At 40.2% G+C, this 20,483-nt stretch overlaps 1 pseudogene; it reads left to right on the top strand.

Moving 5' to 3' along the window:
- Positions 1-12,203: 12,203 nt before the first annotated feature.
- LOC110285127 lies at positions 12,204-13,763 on the top strand (annotated as a pseudogene).
- The last annotated feature ends 6,720 nt before the right edge of the window (positions 13,764-20,483 follow it).

Genomic DNA, 20,483 nt, shown 5'->3' with positions numbered 1-20,483 from the left:
ACCTCCACATAAAACCAGAGACACTGAAATTAGTAGAGGAGAAAGTGGGGAAAAGTCTAGAAGATATGGGTACGGGGCGGGGTGGGGGGAGGATTCCTAAACAGAACAGCAATGGCTTGTGCTGTAAGATCAAGAATTGCCAAATGGGACCTCATAAAATTGCAAAGCTTCTGCAAGGCAAAAGACACTGTCAATAAGACAAAAAGCCACCAACAGATTGGGAAAGAATTTTTACCAATCCTAAATCTGATAGGGGACTATTACCCAATATATACAAAAAGCTCAAGAAGCTGGACCCCAGAAATTCAAATAACCCCATTAAAAATGGGGTACAGAGCTAAACAAAGAATTCTCAACTAAGGAATACCGAATGGCTCAGAAGCACCTGAAAAAAATATTCAACATCCTTAATCATCAGGGAAATGCAAATCAAAACAACTTTGAGATTCCACATCACACCAGTCAGCATAGCTAAGATGAAAAATTCAAGTGACAACAGATGCTGGCAAAGATGTGGAGAAAGAGGAACATTCCTCCATTGTTGGTAGAATTGGAAGCTTGTACAACCACTCTGGAAGTCAGTCTGGAGGATCCTAAGAAAATTGGACATAGTACTACCAGAAGATCCAGCAATTCCTCTCCTGGGCATATATCCAGAAGAAGTTCCATCTGGTAATAAGAACACATGCTCCACTATGTTCATAGCAGTCTTATTTATAATAGCCAGAAGCTGGAAAGAACCCAGATGTCCCTCAACAGAAGAATGAATACTGAAAATGTGGTACATTTATACAATGAAATACTACTCAGCTATTAAAAACAATGAATTTATGAAATTCTTGGACAAATGGACGTATCTGGAGGATATCATCCTTAGTGAAGTAACCGAATCACAAAAAAGTCATTAGCTATGCACTCACTGATAATTGGATATTAGCCCAGAAACATAGAACACCCAAGATACAATTTGCAAAACACAATAAAATCAAAAAGAGGCAAGACCAGCGTGTGGATACTTCATTCCTCCTTAGAATAGGGAACAAAATACCCATGAAAGGAGTTACAGAGACAAAATTTGGAGGTAAGAAGAAAGAATGGACTATGCAGAGACTATACCACCTGGGGTTCTATCCCATAATCAGCCACCAAACCCAGACACTATTGCATATGCCAGCAAGATTTTGCTGAAGGGACCCTGGTATAGCTGTCTTGTATGAGGCTATTCCAGTGCCTGGCAAATACAGAAGTGGATGCTCACAGTCATCTATAAGATGGAACACAGGGCCCCCGATGGAGAAGCTAGAGAAAGCACCCAAGGAGCTGAAGGGGTCTGCAACTCTATAGGTTGAACAACAATATGAACTAACCCATACCTCCAGAGCTCGTCTCTCTAGCTGCATATGTAGCAGAAGATGCTGCATATGTAGCAGAAGATGCTGCATATGTAGCTAGTCGGCCATCACTGGGAAGAGAGCCCCCTTGGTATTGCAAACTTTATATGCCCCAGTACAGGGGAATGCCAGGTCCAAGAAGTGGTAGTGGGTGGGTAGGAGAGCAGGGAGGGGGGAGGATATAGGCAACTTTCGGGAGAGCATTTGAAATGTATATAAAGAAAATATCTAATTAAAAAAATCTTATCAAAAGTTTCAGGAATAGAAAGGACACAGACATTTCAATGAACTCCAAGAAGATAACAATAAAAGTTTGAGTGTTGTCCAAAATGTATAAATGTACAGTTAATGTAATAATGAAAATAATTCAATACCTGAAAATTAAATATAATAAATAGGAACATTAATGAGCACAGGAACTGAAATAAAGATGGAATTGAAAAACTCAGCATCTCAATTAGAAGACTCAGGAGAAAGTCATATAAGTAGAATGAATTAAGCAGAAAATAGAATATCAAGACTAAGATAAAGTAAAGAAACTAGACAAAATAAAACAGCACAGGAAAGGAACATACAGGAAATGTAGAACACCATCAGATAAGCAAATCTTCAAATCATAGGCACAGATGAGCGAGGATGACAGGTCAATGGCTCAGAACACATCTTTAACAAAATCACAGAAGAAAACTTCTCCAAACTAAGAATATATGTATACATATACAAGAAGCACACAGAACTCCAACTACACAAGATCTAAAATGAAATACTCCACTGCATATTACAAGTAAAACACTAAATATATAAAACAAATAAAAATATTGAAAACTGCAAGGGAAAAAATGCAAGTCACAAACAAAGGAAAACCCATCAGAATGGAATCTAATTTCCCAGTGGAAAATCTGAAAGCCAGAAGAGCCTGGAGCAATACACTTTGAGTTCTAAAAGATCATAACTGCTAATAGACTACTATACCCAGCAAAAATATCTACCATAATAGAAGGAGAAATAAAATATTTCTATGAGTCACATGTCCAAAAAACACTCCATATCTAACATACAAGGAAAAATCACTAAATATAATACTGAAAGCAATACTTTAAACTGAAGAGAGGAATAAACACATAAAAGATGCTCTATAAGGAAAACAAATGAAGTTATAGTTTAACAAAATACAAAACACAACTAAGAACACAACAAATTTAATAAAATACAAAGCACAAAAAAAAAATCAAACCAACATACCTTCCAATGATCACTTTAATATTAATGGCTCTAACTCACTAATTAAAAGTCACAGGCTAGCTGAATGAATTAAGAAAGAAAATTCAACTATCTGATATCTATAAGAAACTCAGCTTTGAAAATAGAGACCACATTAAAATAAAAGAATGGAGAAAAGTATTCTAAGCAAATGGGATCAAGAAGCAAACAGGCCTTGCCATATTGATATCTGATAAAGTTGACTTCACACTAAAATTATTCAAAAGAGACTAAAAAAACTTCTCTATTCTAAGCAGTAAATAAATTAATCATTAATAACACAATAATAAACATATATGTGCCAAATTATAGTGCGCACAATTTTATTAAAAGCACATGGAAGAAATTAAAGATACAGATTAACACAAGCTTAATCAATGTAGGTGATTTCAACAGCCAACTCTCTTCAATACATTGGTCATCTGGAAAAAAAAACAACAGAAAAGAAACCTCAGAATGAAATAACATCTTACATCTAGTGGTATCTACCAAATTTTCCACACAAATGCCAAAGAATATACATTCAGCTCAATAGTACATGAAAGTTTCTCTAAAATATACTACATTCCAGGTAACATGACAAAGGAGAACTTAAATAATTTCATGTATTGTGTTCAACTATTATAGAAAAAAATTTAAATCCATAGCAAACAAATCTCCCATAAGTATATAAACTCATGGAGATGAAACAACTCATTATTGAATGATGAATGGGTCAAAGAAAACATCAAGAAACAAATGGAAATATTCATGGTATTAAATGAAGATGAAAGCATAGCACAGGAGTCTTCTGAAAAACATTCAAATCAGTTCTAAGAAGGAAGCATACAGACCTAAGTCAAATACTAACAGTCCAGAAAGATCACACATTAATTATTTAATGATGCATATCAGGAATTTGGAAAAATTAAAAACAAACGAAACCTAAGCCCAGTAGGTGGCAAGCAATAATGAAAGTCAAAGCAGAAATTAATGAAATAGAAACAAAAGAACCAATGATTCTAAGAGCTGTTTTTGTTTTTTGTTTTTTGGTTTTTTTTTTTTTTGAGAAGATAAACAAGGTTGACAGACACTTGGACTGATGAACCAAACAAAAGAGATGACCCAAATTAACAGAATTGGAAATGAACAGGGAAACATTACAACAAACACCAAAGAAATGTGGACTAAGGGAATCCTCAAAGAGCTAAGGAATGTATTTACCACATGACCCAGTTATATCATTCCTTGTTGTGGATAACCATGGGGCTAATTATATTTGATGTTAATTCCATTCTCCTGTGAGTGGTTTTGAACAAGGAACGAGTCAGCACTCAGGTGATTTCCTGTAAACCTGCTTCCCACCTTAATTTGTAAAATAAAGGAGAGCTGATGATTGGGCAGATAAAAGGGAAGGTGGAGCAGAAGGTGGGAGAGAGAAGGAGAAAATGGAAGAGGGAGAGGATTCAGAGGAAGAGGAAGAAGAAAAGCAGAGCAGAAGCACAGGGCCTGGAGAAACTGCATGTTCTAAGGGGTCTCATAGATGTGGAAGGTGGTAGATCTGCCCAATCTAGACAAACAACATGTAATCATAATTAGCTGTGTTGTGTTTTCACTTGCTGGGGCTTATTTGGGAGGAGATTTACCAACAATTCTTTAACATATACTCAAAGACTCAACATCCTGCTCCACAGATACATGTTCAGCCATATTTATTCCCAGTAGCTAGGAATGTAAATAACCTAAATGCCATTCAACAGATGTATAGACAGTGAAAATGTAATAAATGTGCACAGTGGAATATTACTCATATGTAAATAAAAATAAAATCAAAATCTGCGTGTAAATGGATGGACCTAGAAAAGATTAGATTTAGTGAGATAACTTAGCTGCAGAAATACAAATGGCAAGTATTCTCTTTCACCTGTGATCTTATCTCCAAAACCTTCAGATGTGAAGGTGCAAAATGTAGGAAACATAGAAACCAGGAAAGTAAAAAGGGACCAAAACTGTGGTTAGAAAGGATTCAGGTGTTATGATGAGGGAAACAGAAAAATGGGGAGGGGTTTCCAACTGGGGAGGAGGGAAGTTGGTTAATGGAAGAAGGAGGGACAGAGGACAAAAAATGACATGGTTACTTGATAAAGCCTCAAGGAATCATATTATAATATATTTACCTAAAATTATACCCAATACATAAGAATCTGCATAAAAATATGTACACATACACACATATATACATGTATATTATCTTAAAGGAAGTTAAGACACTTGGGCTGACAATGTTTCCCACAAAAATTATAGATTAACAAAACCCCAAGTATCAGAGACAAGAAATGTCCTTTTAAAGGTTTGGTCAGGCTAGTGCAAGTGATTCATAAAACAATATAGATTATCAATGTAGCCCTCGGTTGCCTCTCAGGGGTTGAGGATGCTGCATCCTATTACTGAAGATATCACACACACACACACACACACACACACACACACACACACANACACACACACACACACACACACACACACACACACTTAAGACACATGATTCAGATGACTCAAGATGGATCTGACCTGAAAGCTCCTTTTCTATGGTCTAGCTTCCACAGTTCCAGAACATTCTACACAATCTGCCAAGGGAGGGGAGCAATTAAACAGTCCTGCTCAGAGCAACACCTACGAACCACAATTACCAGCATGGAAAATGCACAAAAAGGCTAGAAGTGCCATTCACATGTGGGTGGCAACCAACAGCTGCCTGATAGACTTAAAGTCTGCTGAACAAGAGGGAAACCATGCCTGCTTTCCATAGCCAACATAGCCAACTTCCTAGGGCTAGTGAGATCACAGACCTTAGAAAAGAAACTCTGTCTCCACTATGCTGGAGCAGAATTCCTGACTACATCCTAAATCTTCTTTTGTCCACACCTCATCAAGGAAGTGTCTCTTTACAGCAAATAGAGAACGTCACAGAAAACCACAACTGGTCACAATGCAGAGATCAACAGATTGTGGGGAGCCCAGTCACAATGAATACATCTACATCACAGCTCCTAAAATATAGGACTTAGGGAATATTGTAGAAAATGAGGAGGAACTGTAAGAATATTGGTAGTGTGTGTGACACTGTTTCCTACAAATAGCTGCATAGACAAGGCAGGAACATTGGCAGTGTCAGTAGACGTGCTAAAATAGGAAGGAGAAAGCCTGTCAGGTCTCATCCTAGACAAAGAACAACTGGCAACTACTGTCTGCTGAGAGAGGGAGGCTGACTCTCTCCCTGTTATGAGCCCCCCTATTGGTTATCCAGTATCAAATGGTCAGCCCAGAAAAAAAAAAAATATATATAGTGTGTGTGTGAGATTATATATATTTATATATATATATATATGTATATATATGTATAGTGTGTGTGTGTGTGTGAGAGAGAGAGAGGAGAGAGAGAGAGGCAAAATAAAAATAAAAGAAAAAGAAGAAAAAGAAGCTATCAAGTTTGGGGGTAGGCATTGCATTGGAGGGGCTAGAGAGGGGGTAACTGGGAAAGGATGTAGAATAAAATGGAAGAAGTAATGATGTAATTGAATTTTACTTTTAAAAAGTCTTATTTAAAAGCAGCTCAAAAGATAGAAGGAAAGCAATGAAAAAATTAAAAAAACTATTGGAATTATTAAGCAATTTGCATGCAGAAAATTGATCTTGAAATGGATCTTCAGGAATGTTATAGAATTTCTTAAGCATTCCATAAACTGGTAGCAAGTCTAATTGTTGCAACACTCAAGTTCTCTTCCATACATTTGCATTGAAATTTACAAGTTGAATAAATATTTAAAATGAAAACCAATGGCACAAATTCAGTTTTTTTAAAAAGGATTCTCATTGATTCCCATGATGTTCGATTTGATCAATTTAGACATATACCCAAAGAGAAAGAGCTATTGTACCCAGTACCATATTCCCATCACTTGAAAGTTCAGCTTGTACTGCATGCCTGCCATACACTGACTAGTGTTAATACACTTCATAAACATACTGGGATGGAGAAATCAGGATTCCTGAATTTCCTTAAAAAGTAAAATGTGAATCAAATGAAGCATGTACAGACATAAAAACTACAAAATACTGATGAAAGAAATCAATTACCTAAATATTAAATAAATAGTAAATTCTTGGGTCAATAAACTCTAGGTAGAGGCAAATGGATTGACCTGGAGGGCATCATCCTGAGTGAAGTAACCCAATCACAAAAGAACTCACATAATATGTACTCACTGATAAGTGGATATTAGCCCAGAAACTTAGAATACCCAAGATATAAGATACAATTTGCAAAACACATGAAACTCAAGAAGAACAAAGACCAAAGTGTGGACACTTTGCCCCTTCTTAGAAGTGAGAACAAAACACCCATGGAAGGAGTTACAGAGACAAAGTTTGGAACTGAGACAAAAGGATGGACCATCTAGAGACTGGCACACCCAGGGATCCATCCCATAATCAGCCTCCAAACGCTGACACCATTGCATACACTAGCAAGATTTTGCTGAAAGGACCCTGATATAGCTGTCTCTTATGAGACTATGCCAGGGCCTAGCAAACACAGAAGTGGATGCTCACAGTCAGCTATTGGATGGATCACAGGGCCCCCAATGGAGGAGCTAGAGAAAGTACCCAAGGAGCTTAAGGGATCTGCAACCCTATAGGTGGAACAACAATATGAGCTAACCAGTACCCCCCGGAGCTCATGTCTCTAGCTGCATATGTATCAGAAGATGGCCTAGTTGGCCATCAGTGGAAAGAGAGGCCCATTGGTCTTGCAAATTTATATGCCTCAGTACAGGGAAACACCAGGGCCAAGAAGTGGAAGTGGGGGGGGGGNGTAGGGGAGGGGGGGGGGGNGGGTATGGGGGACTTTTGGGATAGCATTGGAAATGTAAATGAATAAAATACCTAATAAAAATAATAATAAAGGGAAAAATTAAAAATAAATAAACAAACTCTAGGTGGTGCAAACAATTCCCCCAAATTAACATATCAGTTGCTCACAATTCCTATTAAAATCCCAGGATTTGTGGGGAGAAAATGGGGTGAATTTGATCAAAATATATTACTTGAAATTCTCAAATAGTAAATAAAATATTACTTTTAAGAATTCCAGGATTAATTATAGGCATAGATAAGATTATTTAAAAGGTCACATTACAAGATAAATGAGGCAGAATAAAAGACTGTTTTATATGAAAGAACAAAATGGGCAGGTTAACCCATCTAATTTGGGAGTTGTTTTGTTTGTTTGCTTGTTTGTTTGTTTTCTCTTCTCTCATATAGTACATTCCAACCTCAGTTTCATCTACTTTGTTATATTGCCATGAAAATAAACACTGGGGAAATCACAGAAAGATAGACACTTGGGTCAAGGAAACAGACTGCAGTATCCATAGGAATCCCATACATGCTCAGTTGCTTTTGCAGAGAAAGGAGTCATTGATACTGGAGCTACTTAGCCCCAGAAGCTAACAAGAAAATGAGATTAAAATTAACTCAAAAGCTGTTCATGGCCTTAAATGGAAAATATAAAATAAAAATATTCAGGATCTGAATTCAAGTGAAAAGCCTGTTTGTTACCAAAAGCAGGCTACATAAATGAGAGAGTTGATCATTTCAACATCAGAAAAGCAAAAGCACCCGCTTTGTGACAGTCTCTGTAAAGACTGACAGAGCTGCAGAACAGGCTGGAGAGATGGTTCAGGGGTTGAGTACTGGCTCCTCTTCCAGAGGACTTGGGTTCAAATCCCAGCATCCTCATGGTAACCTACAGCCATCTGTGACTCCAGTTCCAGGGAATATGATCACTCCTCTGGTCTCACATGCACAGGCACTGTATGTACATGTTCTACAGACATAATAGGCTAGCAAAACATGCATACACGTAAAATAAACAAGTTCTTAATATTGTTCAAAAAAAGATCTAAACACCAGGAGAAAATATTTAACAAATCTCATATTAAATATCAAAAAGGTGCATTAAAGAACTATCAAGAGTCAAAAATAAAAACACAGAAAACATGACAAGAAAATAAGAAAAAGACAGTTACTTTGAAGAGAGTATAGGGTGTAAATAATCGAATCTGCGGCAACTCAGTCTCACTAGCTGTTAGAGAAATTCCTGTAAAGTCATGCTGAGACAGCACAACGTGCCTTTCACAGCAGCCAACACAGAGTATGACTTGTGAGTTTGTGAGGAAGTCCCACATTGTTGGTAGGGCTACGGATTAATACAGTCAGAAAACGTTTACAAATCTAAATATGAAACAACTTATCCCAGCGTATACACTCCTGGTCATCTATTCTAGGAAAGTGAGTGTGTGTGTTCGACCTTAGTATTTGGGGATCTAAGGCAGAATGGCAAAACCAGACCAGCCTGGGACACATGGAGAGTCCTGTCAGAAGAAAAGAAACATCATCAGACTCTAGGAGAGATGTTTGCATTGATCGATATGTGGTCCAGTTATAGCTTTGTCCTTTAAAGAGAATTTGAGAGGTATGGAGGTGTTTCCTTCTATATTTTTTCAGAAAATTATTCATTTCATTCTTAAGTATTTTACAGTTTCCTCTCACTGGGCCTAATGCAGCAACATTTTAAATGAAACAATTCTTGGTCTTCTCCGAATGAATCATAAAATAAAAGTACTGTCAGTAATTCCTCCCCTGGATAACTACACTTCATACATGACACAGATCTAATTCTCTTTTTTTCCCCACTGGATATTTTCTTTGATTTCAAATGTTTTCCCCTTTCCCAGTCACCCCTCCACAAACTCCCTAACACATCCCCCATCCCCCTGCTTCTATGAGGGTGCTCCCCCAACCACCCACCTACCCATTCCTACCTCACCACCATAATATTCCCCTACACTGGAGCATCAAGCCTCCACAGGTCCAAAGGCCTCCTTTCCCATTGGTGCCCAACAAGGCCATCCTCTGCTACATATGCAGCTGGAGCCATGGGTCCCTCCATGTGTATGCACTCTTTGGTTGATGGTTTAGTCCCTGGGAGCTCTGGGGCATCTGGTGGGTTCCTATGGAGTTGCAAACCCCTTCAGCTCCTTTACTTCTTCCCTGGACTCTTCCATTGGGGACTCAGTCCAATGGTTGGCTGCAAGCATCTGCCTCTGTATTTGTCAGACTCTGGCAGAGCCTGTCCTGAGACAGCTATATCAGAATCCTGTCAGCAAGCACTTCTTGGTATCCGCAATAGTGTCTGGGTTTGGTATCTGTATATGGGATGGATCACCAGGTGGAGCAGTCTCTGGATGGCCTTTCCTTCAGGCTCTGCTCCATATTTTGTCCCCATATTTCCTTTAGACAGGAGCAATTCTGGATTAAAATTTTGGAGCAGAATGGGTGGTCCCATCCCCCAACTGGGGGCCTTTTCTAATCTCTGGATATGATCTCTATAGGTTCTCCCTCCCCTTTGTTGGGTATTTCAGCTACTGTCATCCCCGCTGGGTCCTGGGAGCCTCTTGCTTTTCTGGTATCTGGGACTTTCAGGTGGTTATTCCCAGTTCCCCATCCCCTATTGCTACAAACCTCTGTTCAATTTCCAGCCCATCTGTACATCACCATGTCTCCTCCCATACCTGCTCCTGACCCTCTGTTTTCCCCTCCCTCTCCTCTCTTCCTCCAAACTCCCTCCCATCCTCTACCACCCATGATTATTATGTTTCACATTATATGTAGGACTGAAGCATCCACACTTTGGTCTTCCTTCCTCTTGAGATTCAAATGGTCTGTGAGTTGTATCATGGGTGTTCCGAGCTTTTTGCCTAATACCCACTTATCAGTGAGTACATTCTATGTGTGTTCTTTTGTGACTGGGTTACCTCACTCAGGATATTTTCTAGTACCATTCATTATCCTGAGAATTTCGTGAAGGCATTGTTTTTAATAGCTAAGTAGTACTCCATTGTGTAAATGTACCACATTTTCTGTATCCATTCCTCTGTTGAGGGACATCTGGGTTCTTTCCAGCTTCTGGCTATTATAAATAAAGCTGCTATGAACATAGTGGAGCATGTGTCCTTATTACAAGTTGGAGCATCTTCTGGGTATATGCCCAGGAGTAGTACAGCTGAATCTTCAGGTAGTACTATGTCCAATTTTCTGAAGACACTCAAGACTGATTTCCAGAGTGGTTGCACCAGCTTGCAATCCCACCAGCAATGAAGGAATGTTCCTCTTTTTCTACATCCTTACCAGTATCTGCTGTCACCTGGGTTTTTGATCTTAGCCATTCTAACTGGTGTGAGGTAGAATCTCAGGGGTGTTTTGATTTGCATTTCCCTGATGACTAAAGATGTTGAACATTTCTTTAGGTGTTTCTCGGCCTTTTGAGATTCCTCAGTTCAGAATTCTGTATAGCTCTGTACCCCATTTTTAATAGGATTATTTGGTTCTTTGGAGTTTAACTTCTTGAGTCCTTTGTATATATTAGATATTAGCTCTCTATCAGATGTAGGGTTGGTAAAGATCTTTTTCCAATCTGTTAGTTGCCTGCTGTTTGTCCCATTGACAGTGTCCTTTGCCTAACAGAAGCTTTATAATTTTAGCAGGTCCCATTTGTTGATTGTTGATCTTAGAGCATAAGCTATTGGTGTTCTGTTCAGGAACTTTTCCCCTCTGCCCCTGCGTTCGAGGCTCTTCCCCACTTTCTCTTCTATTAGATTCAGTGTCATCTGGTTTTATGAGGAAGTCCTTGATCCACTTGGACTTGAGTTTGAACAAGGAGATAAGAATGGATCGATTTCCTCGAACAGCAGTGATGCGTCCTGACTTGACAGACGTCTGCTTTAGGTATCGAAATGGAACCTAAGTACGCTGAGGACTTCAGGAACTGTTGGAGTCTGCCAAAAGACCCTCACTCACAAAGACCACAGAGACCACCATTGCTGCAAAGCACAAGAGGTGTTTTATTGATCCAACATGTTGGAGACCCCCCTCAGCACGCAGGCAAGAGGAAAGACCCCAAACAAAGAAAGAACACACTTTTTATACTTTGTAAGGGGCAGATTTAGGCAACAGGATAGCTGGCTTATTCTAATTGGTGTAGCAAGTAACCTTTTCAGGCATTGGTTGGCTTGTGTAGGATGACTAAGTAACCCTTTAGCCTAGTCCCTCACTCTGCCTGGCCTTGTAGTTTTTCAGCAAAGCAGCAGTATGTTTTGATCTTATGGGTCAGCTATTAACGTCACAGCTATTAAGTTACAGCTATTAAAGTCAGGGGAATTCTAGAGACAAGATCAGGGTGGTTTGTGGTCTTCCTCAGAATTTAGTGTGAAGCAGGGTAGAGGAGTTTTTCTGGGAACTATTAATATTGTTTTGGCAGCTGCAGATTTAGTCTGTTCATTATTTAGGATCTCTATTCTTAGTCCTAAGGGTGATATAGTAATCTAGGCACTATCTGAACCAAAACACAAAAGTCATGGTCATTTTGACCACTAAAACAATACAGTTTTGGAAAGTCCCTTCACAAGGAAAGGGGCGGGGTGGTCTTGAACTTATTTTGGATTCTACAGAACCATGCCAAAGCCACACAGCAAAGCAGGGACTGCATTCATCCAGACACAGTAGCTCCATGCAGCCATGGCTGACACCTTCCTGGAACACACGTGCCACCTGAACATTGACTCTGTGCCCATCATGACCCGATCTGTGGAAATGCTGAAGGAGATGAATACATCTGGAATGAATTTGGCGTGGCTGAATTTCTCTGATGGAACCCACAAGTTCCATTCAGAGACCATCAAGAATGTCTGTACAGCCACAGAAAGCTTTTCATCGGATCCCATTCCCTACCATCCTGTTGCAGTGGCTTTGGATACAAAGGGACCTGAGATCTGAACTGGACTCATCAAGGGCAGTGGCTTTGCAGAGGTGGAGCTGAAGAAGGGAGTCACTCTGAAGAACACCCTGACAATGCTTACATGGAGTAATGTGATTAGAACATCCTGTGACTGGACTATAAGAACATCTGCAAGGTGGTGGAGGTGAGCAGCAAGATCTATATGGACGATGGGCTCATCTCACTTCAGGTGAAGGAGAAAAGTGCTGACTTCCAGGTGACTGAGGTGGAGAATAACGGCTCCTTGGGCAGCAAGAAGGGTATGAACCTGCCCTGAGCTGCCTTGGACCTCCCTACTGTGTCAGAAAAGGACATCCAGGACCTGAAGTTCGGGGTGGAGCAGGACGTGGACATGGTGTTTGCATTTTTCATCTGCAAGGCAGCCAACGTGCATGAAGTTAGGAAGGTCCTGGCAGAGAAGAGCAAGAACATCAAGATCATCAGCAAAACCAAGAACCATGAAGGTGTACGCAGGTTTGATGAGATCTTGGAGGTCACAGATGGGATCATGGTGACTCGTGGTGACCTGGGCATTGAGATTTCTGCAGAGAAGGTCTTCCTGGATCAGAACATGATGATTGGACGATGCAACCGAGCTGGGGAACCTGTCATCTGTGCCACACAGATGCTGGAGAGCATGATCAAGAAGCCACGCCCCACCCGTGCTGAAGGCAGTGATGTGGCCAATGCAGTCCTGGATGGAACAGACTCCATCATGCTGTCCAGAGAAACAGCCAATGGGGACTACCCTCTGGAGGCTGTTCTCATGCAGCACCTGATAGCCGGAGAGGCAGAGGCTGCCATCTACCACTTGAAGCTATTCAAGGAACTCCGCTGCCTGATGCCCATTACCAACGACCCCACAAAAACCTGCCACCGTGGGCACCATGGAGGCCTCATTCAAGTGCTGCAGTAGGGCCATTATCGTGCTCAACAAGTCTGCCAGGAGTGCTCATCAAGTGGCTAGGTAGCGCTCTTGGGCTTCTATCATTGTTGTGACACACAATCCCCAGACTGCTCTCCAGGCCCATCTGTTCCGTGGCATCTTCCCTATGCTGTGTAAGGATGCCGTACTGAATGTCTGGGCTGAGGATGTTGACCTTCGTGTAAACTTGACCATGGATGTTGGCAAGACCCGAGGCTTCTTCAAGAAGGGAGATGTGGTCAGTGTTCTCACTGGGTGGCGCCCTGGCTCTGGCTTCACCAACAACATGCGTGTGGTGCCGCCTGTACTTTGATGGCCCTCTGGAGCCCCTCTTCTAGCGCTTGTCCCTTCCCCTTGCCTATCCTATCCACTAGGCCAGCAATGCTTGTAATGCTCACTCTGGGCCATATTGTGGTGCTGCTGGGCTGAAACACCAGGGAAAATTAATGCCTCTAAAACATGCCATAGAGCCCAGCTATTTTTCATGGCCCTACCTGAGCCAAGGGTGAAGGAAAGATGCAGGATTGGAAAACCTCTGACTTTATCACAGAAGGGCAGCAGCATCTCTGTGTAATTTGCTCCTGTACATATTTGTCCAGAGAATTCCCAGCTCTAGCCTGGAGTCAGGAGATGGCAAGAGTAGGGGCTGAGGGCATGGGGCCCAGGGGCCCAGTGTAGATGACTTTTGGCCCTGGCTCTGACTTGCTTTTTCAACACTTTGGCCTCCCCACTCCTTTTGAACTCCACTGCTGTCACTGTAGACACTCCACTTTCCACCTTGTATTCTGCAGAGTCTCCAGACCTGTTACTATAGTGCCCACCTGAATGTCAATAAACAGCTGGAGGAGGAGGAAGACGAGGAGGATGGGGTGGAGGAGGAAGAGGAGGATGACAAGGACGAGGACGAGGAGGAAGAGATAGATTTGCATTCTTCTGCATGCAGACCTCCAGTTGAACCAGCACCATTTGTTGAAAATGCTGTCTTTTTCCCACTGGATGGTTTTAGCTTCTTAGTCAAAGATCAAGTGACCATAGGTGTGTGGGTTCATTTCTGGGACTTCAGCTCTATTCCATTGAACTACCTGTCTGTCATTGTATAAGTACCATGCAGTTTTTATCACAATTGCTCTGTAGTACAGGTTGAGGTCAGGGATGGTGAATCCCCCAGAAGTTCTTTTATGGTTGACAATAGTTTTTGCTAACCTGGAATTTCAGTTATTCCAAATAAATTTGCAAATTTCTCTTTCTAACTCTTCAAAGAATTGAGTGGGAATTTTAATGGGGATTGCATTGAATCTGTAGACTGCTTTTGGCAAGATAGCCATTTTTACTACATTAATCCTGCCAATCCATGAGCATGGGAGATCTTTCCATCTACTGAAGTCTTCTTCTATATCTTTCTTCAGAGACTTAAAATTCTTGCCATACAGATCTTTCACTTCCTTAGAGTCATAACAAGGTATTTTATATTATTTGTGACCATCGTGAAGGGTGTTGATTCCCTAATTTCTTTCTCATCCAGTTTATCCTTTGAGTAGAGGAAGGCTACTGATTTGTTTGAATTAATTTTATACCCAGCCACTTTGCTGAAGTTGTTTATCAGGTTTAGGAGTTCTCTGGTGGAATGTTGGAGTCACTTAAGTATACTATCATATCATCTGGAAATAGTGATACTTTGACTTTCTAATTTGTATCCCTTTGACCTCCTTTTGTTGTCTAATTCCCTGGCTAGAACTTCAAGTACTATATTGAATAGATATAGTGGGCAGCCTTGTCTAGTCCCTCATTTTAGTGGGATTGTTTCAAGTTTCTCTCTCCCGGGGGTGGTGGGACATGTCTTTAATCCCAGCATTTGGGAGGGAGAGGTAGGCAGATTTCTGAGTTCGAGGCCAGCCTGGTCTACAGCGTGAGTTCCAGGACAGCCAGAACTACACAGAGAAACCCTGTCTCAGGGGAAAAAAAACTTCCTCTCAAGTTTCTCTCCATTTAGTTTGATGTTGACTACTGGTTTGCTGTATATTGCTTTTACTATGTTTAGGTATAGACCTTGAATTCCTGATCTTACCAAGACTTTTAACATAAAGCGGTGTTGAATTTTGTCAAATGCTTACTCAGCATCTAATGAGATGATCATGTGTGGTTTTTTTTATTTGAATTTGTTTATATAATGGATTAGGTTGATGGATTCCCTGCATCCCTGGGTTGAAGCCTACTTGTTTGTGGTGAATGACCATTCTGATGTGTTCTTGGATTCGGTTAGTGAGAATTTTATTGAGCATTTTTGCATCTATATTCATGAGGGAGATTGGTCTGAAGGTCTCTTTCTTTGTTGGGTCTTTGTGTGGTTTAGTTATAAGTGTAACTGTGTCTTCATAGAACAAATTAGGTAGTGTTCCTTCTGTCTCTTTCTGTGGAATAGTTTGAAGAGTATTGGTATTAGGTCTTCTTTTAAGGTTTGATAGAATTCTACACTAAACCCATCTGGTCCTGGGTCTTTTTGGTTAGGAGGCTTTTAATGACTGCTTCTATTTATTTAGGGGTTATGGGTCTGGTTAGATGGTTTATCTGATCCTAATTTAACTTTGGTACCTGGTATCTATCTAGAAAATTATCCATTTTATTCAGATTTTCCAGTTTTGTGGAGTATAGGCTTTTGTAGTAGGATCTGATGATTTTTTGAACTTCCTGTTTCTGTTGTTATACATTTCATTTCTTATTTTGTTGATTTGGATACTGTCTCTGTGCCCTCTGGTTAAGGGTTTATCTATCTTGTTGATTTTCTCAAAGAACCACCTCCTGATTTTGTTGATTCTTTGTATAGGTCTCTTTGTTTCTACTTGGTTGATTTCAGCCCTGAGTTTGATTATTTCCTGCCATCTACACCTCTTGGGTGTATTTGTTTCTTTTTGCTCTAGAGCATTCAGATGTGCTATTAAGCTGCTAGTGTGTAGTATGTAGTCTCCCACTATTATTGTGTGAGGTGTAATGTGTGCTTTGAGCTTTAGTAAAGGTTTTTCGTTGTTGTTGTTGATGTTGTTGTTTTATGGTGTGGGTGCTCTTGCATTTGGTGCATAGGTGTTCAGAATTGAGAGTTCATCTTGGTAGATTTTTCCTTTCATGAGTAAGTGTCTTTCCTCATCTTTTTTGATAATTTTTTTTTGGTTTAAAGTTGATTTTATTAGATATTAGAATGACTATTCCAGCTTGTTTCTTGGGACCATTTGCTTGGACATTTTTTTCCAACCTTTTAGTCTGAGATAATGTTTGTCTTTGTCACTGATATACATTGACTATATGCAGCACAATGCTGGGTTCTGTTTACATATCCAGTCTGTTAATCTATGTCTTTTTATTGGGGAGCTAAGTACATTCATGTTAAGAGATATCAAGGACAAGTGATTGTTGCTTCCTGTTATTTTTGTTGTTAGAGGTGGAATTATGTTTGTATGGCCATCTTCTTTGGGGTTTGTTAAAAGATTACTTGCTTGCTTTTTCTTGGGTATAGTTTCCCTCCTTGTGTTGGAGTTTTCCATCTATTATCCTTTGTAGGGCTGGGTTTATGGAAAGATAGTGCTTAAACTTTATTTTATCATGGAATATTTTGATTTATCCACCTATGGTAATAGAGAGTTTTGCTGGGTATAGTAGCCTGGGCTGGTATTTGAGTTCTCTTAGGGTCTGTATGACATCTGCTCAGGATCTTCTGGCTTTTAGAGTCTCTATTGAGAAGTCTTGTGTAACTCTGATCAGTCTGCCTTTATATGTTACTTGTTTTTTTCCCTCATTGTTTTTAACATTCTTTCTTTGTTCTGTGCATTTGGAGTTTTTATTATTATGTGACAGGTGGAATTTCTTTGCTGGTCCTATCTATTTGGGGTTCTGTAGGCTTCTTGTATGTTTATGTTTATAATTTTGTTGACAATATTTACTGGCACTTTAAATGGGAATCTTTACTCTCTTTTATACATATTATCCTTAGGTTTGGTCTTCTCATTGTGTCCTGGGTTTCCTGGATATTTTGGGTTAGGAACTTTTTGCATTTTGCATTTTCTTTGACTGTTGTGTCAATGTTTTCTATGGTATCTTCTACCCCTGAGATTCTTTCTTCTATCTCTTGTATTCTGTTGGTGATGCTTGCCTCTATGTCTCCTGATCTCTTTCCTAGGTTTTTCTACCTACAGGTTTGTCACCCTTTATGATTTCTTTAATGTTTCTATTTCCATTTTTAGATTCTAGGTGGTTTTGTTCAATTCCTTCACCTGTTTGGTTGTGTTTTCCTGTAGTTCTTTAAGGGATTTTTGTGATTCCTCTTTAAGCCTTTCTACCTGTTTACCTATGTTCTCCTGTATTTCTTTAAGAGAGTTATTTATGTCCTTCTTAAAGTCCTCTATCATCATCATGAGATGTGATTATAAATCAGAATCTTTCTTTTCCAATGTGTTGTGTTATCCATGGCTTGCTATGGTGGGAGAACTGTGTTCTAATGATGCCAAGTAACCTTGGTTTCTGTTGCTTATGCCCTTGCCTCTCGCCATCTGGTTATCTCTGGTGTTAGCTGGTCTTGCTGTCTCTGACTGTAGCATGTCCCACCTGTGAGCCTGTGAGCCTGTGATCATAGGTGTGTCAGCACTCCTGGGAGATCAGCTCTCTCTGGGAGGGATTTGGGTATGGAGTGCTGTGGCACAGGGTTAGCTCCAGGGTGCAGATGAAAACTGGTCCTGTTCCAGCTGTTCAGTGGTTCCTGTGTCTTGTGGGCTCCAGGCAGGTCCCACTTGGGCAGGTATTGGAGCAATCGTGGTGGTCTCACCTATGATCTTAGATATGTCAGTACTCCTGGGAGACCAGCTCTCTCCGCACAGGATTTGGGTACAGAGAACGACACAGCTACAATTCTACTGTGCTTCTAAACTGAAGTAAGTTTTGGGGTATGTATTTTAATATTTTTCCTGTAAATATGTTATTTTTATAGGAAAAAAAGCCGTTGAAAACGAATTGTGAAAGTTCTCATAGTAAAACCAGGAAAGTAGTTCCATGATTTCCCAATTTAAAAACAAAACAAAACAAAACAAAAAACTGCCAGTTTACCCACAGAACTGTTCCTTGGTCCACTTCCTGATACCATAAAGAAAAACAAATACGTTTCTGTTCAGGGGCCTTTTTTACTGTGTGGGCATGGTTTTGTTTGGATTTAACACATGTATATGTGAATTCACAGGCATGTACACATGTGTACATGTGGAAAACTGATATAAGTGTCAGGAACCATCATCCATCAATCTTCTACTTCATTCATCAGGGAAGGACCTCTCAATCACCTAGATATCACTAACACAGCAAGTCTTATTGAACAGCTTGCTCAGGGGTCTTGTTTTTGTCTTCCAAGCCTAGAATTACAGGTAGGCTGTAATTCCCACCCAGCATTTATGTGGGTACTGGAGATCTCAACTCTGGTTCTCCTGTTTTTGCAACAATACTTTTAACCTTTAGCCACTGAGCCATCTCACCAGCCTCCAAAGAAAATTTTCTTATTCTATTCACACAACTCTGACCCATCTTGGTCCAACGTCGGGTAGGCTGTGCTCAGTAAATACAAACCATTACCAAAATAAAGCACAGAAAGTAAAATAGCTACAAGTCATTAGTAAGAATGTGTAACTCTGCTGTCCTAGTGCATATTAAACTGGTAGAGACAGTCCCTTCGTGAGTATAATAGGTGGGTTTGATTGTCATTTTAAGTGGGGTTGGAATCACCTAGGAGATGGTGGCACATACCTGTTAGAGGATGGCAACATCTCTTGGGCAGAGACTAGGACTAAACAAATGAAGAGAAAAAAATACAAATGAATCTATGTAACTTGAAGAAACTGACTAAAGGCAACTTAAAGTGACCACTGACCCGTGTTTCATGACCTATGCTTCTATGTCTACCTGTAACTTCTTGCTTCCTGCTTCCACCCATGTCTCTGCCAGCAGATATCTGAAGATGCTGATTTCTCAGAAGACAGAGAGCAGGGAAGGAAAACCAACCTAACAACGAGAGAGTGCACGCAGGATGAACCCCACAAGGGAAGCCTAACCCTGAGGCTTGGAATTTAATTTTTCTGCTAATGGTGTAATTCTTCTCTCAAGTGAATCACTCTTTATTCCACTTCACTTTGCATGTATTATCTCTAAGGAGCAATATTTAATCTATAATTATCTTACTATATAATTTAGACCTTTGGATATCGCAGTAAGATATGCATTAGACAAAAGAGCCTGGTGCTAAATTGTTTTGCCAGGATAAGCTGTACCATTCCCATTTGTCTTTACCTCTTCTTTTGAGAGTGTTGCTTACTGAAGCAAGGTTATGGGACCCATATAGCCATATTGCAAGTATTCAGACAAGCCTCAACAAACGGCTCAGTCAGAGTGCTAGGCAAGGATACTCAGAGAGTAACTATCTTTCTGCCAAGAGAAGTTTACAGTATTTATCATGTTTCTCCCTCAAGAACTACAAGGCAGGGAGAGCATGAAAATGGAAGTCAAGCTGTGTGCACCAGAAAGAAAGGAAATAAAAAGGAGAGAACAGGATGAAGAGAGGGGAGGAAAGGAATTCTCAGGGCAGGGAAGTGACCAGGCCAAGGAAAAGAGCACAGAGGGAGTGAGCCACCAGCTGCTCTTTCAGACATTGTGACTGTGGGAGTTAACTATGCCTTTACCTTTCCTGGTAATCACAAGATGTGTGTGCATGGTTTTGTGCTGAGCTTAGTACACTGCCTAGTCACATGAACAAAATCAATTCAAAATACCTATAACAATCTTTTCTGTTTCATGGGAGAGGAACTTTTCCATGGGAAAAAAATTTTACCATGCTCCTCTGTTTCTCTAGGTCAAATGCAAATGACCACCAAAATCTATACTCCCCTAAATACTTTTCTAAATTACGCAATGAGCAGAAGTTTGTTAATAACTCTGACCTTGGTCCAGGCTAGGTTCTCATATCATCCACCAGACAACTGATGGCATATCTGCCTCTGAACTCCAGGATGTC

The sequence above is a fragment of the Mus caroli genome, chromosome 18, assembly GCF_900094665.2.
Source record: "Mus caroli chromosome 18, CAROLI_EIJ_v1.1, whole genome shotgun sequence".
NCBI classification, from domain to species: domain Eukaryota; kingdom Metazoa; phylum Chordata; class Mammalia; order Rodentia; family Muridae; genus Mus; species Mus caroli.
Note: the sequence above shows the minus strand (reverse complement) of the source record. Positions and strands in the feature narration are given on the sequence as shown.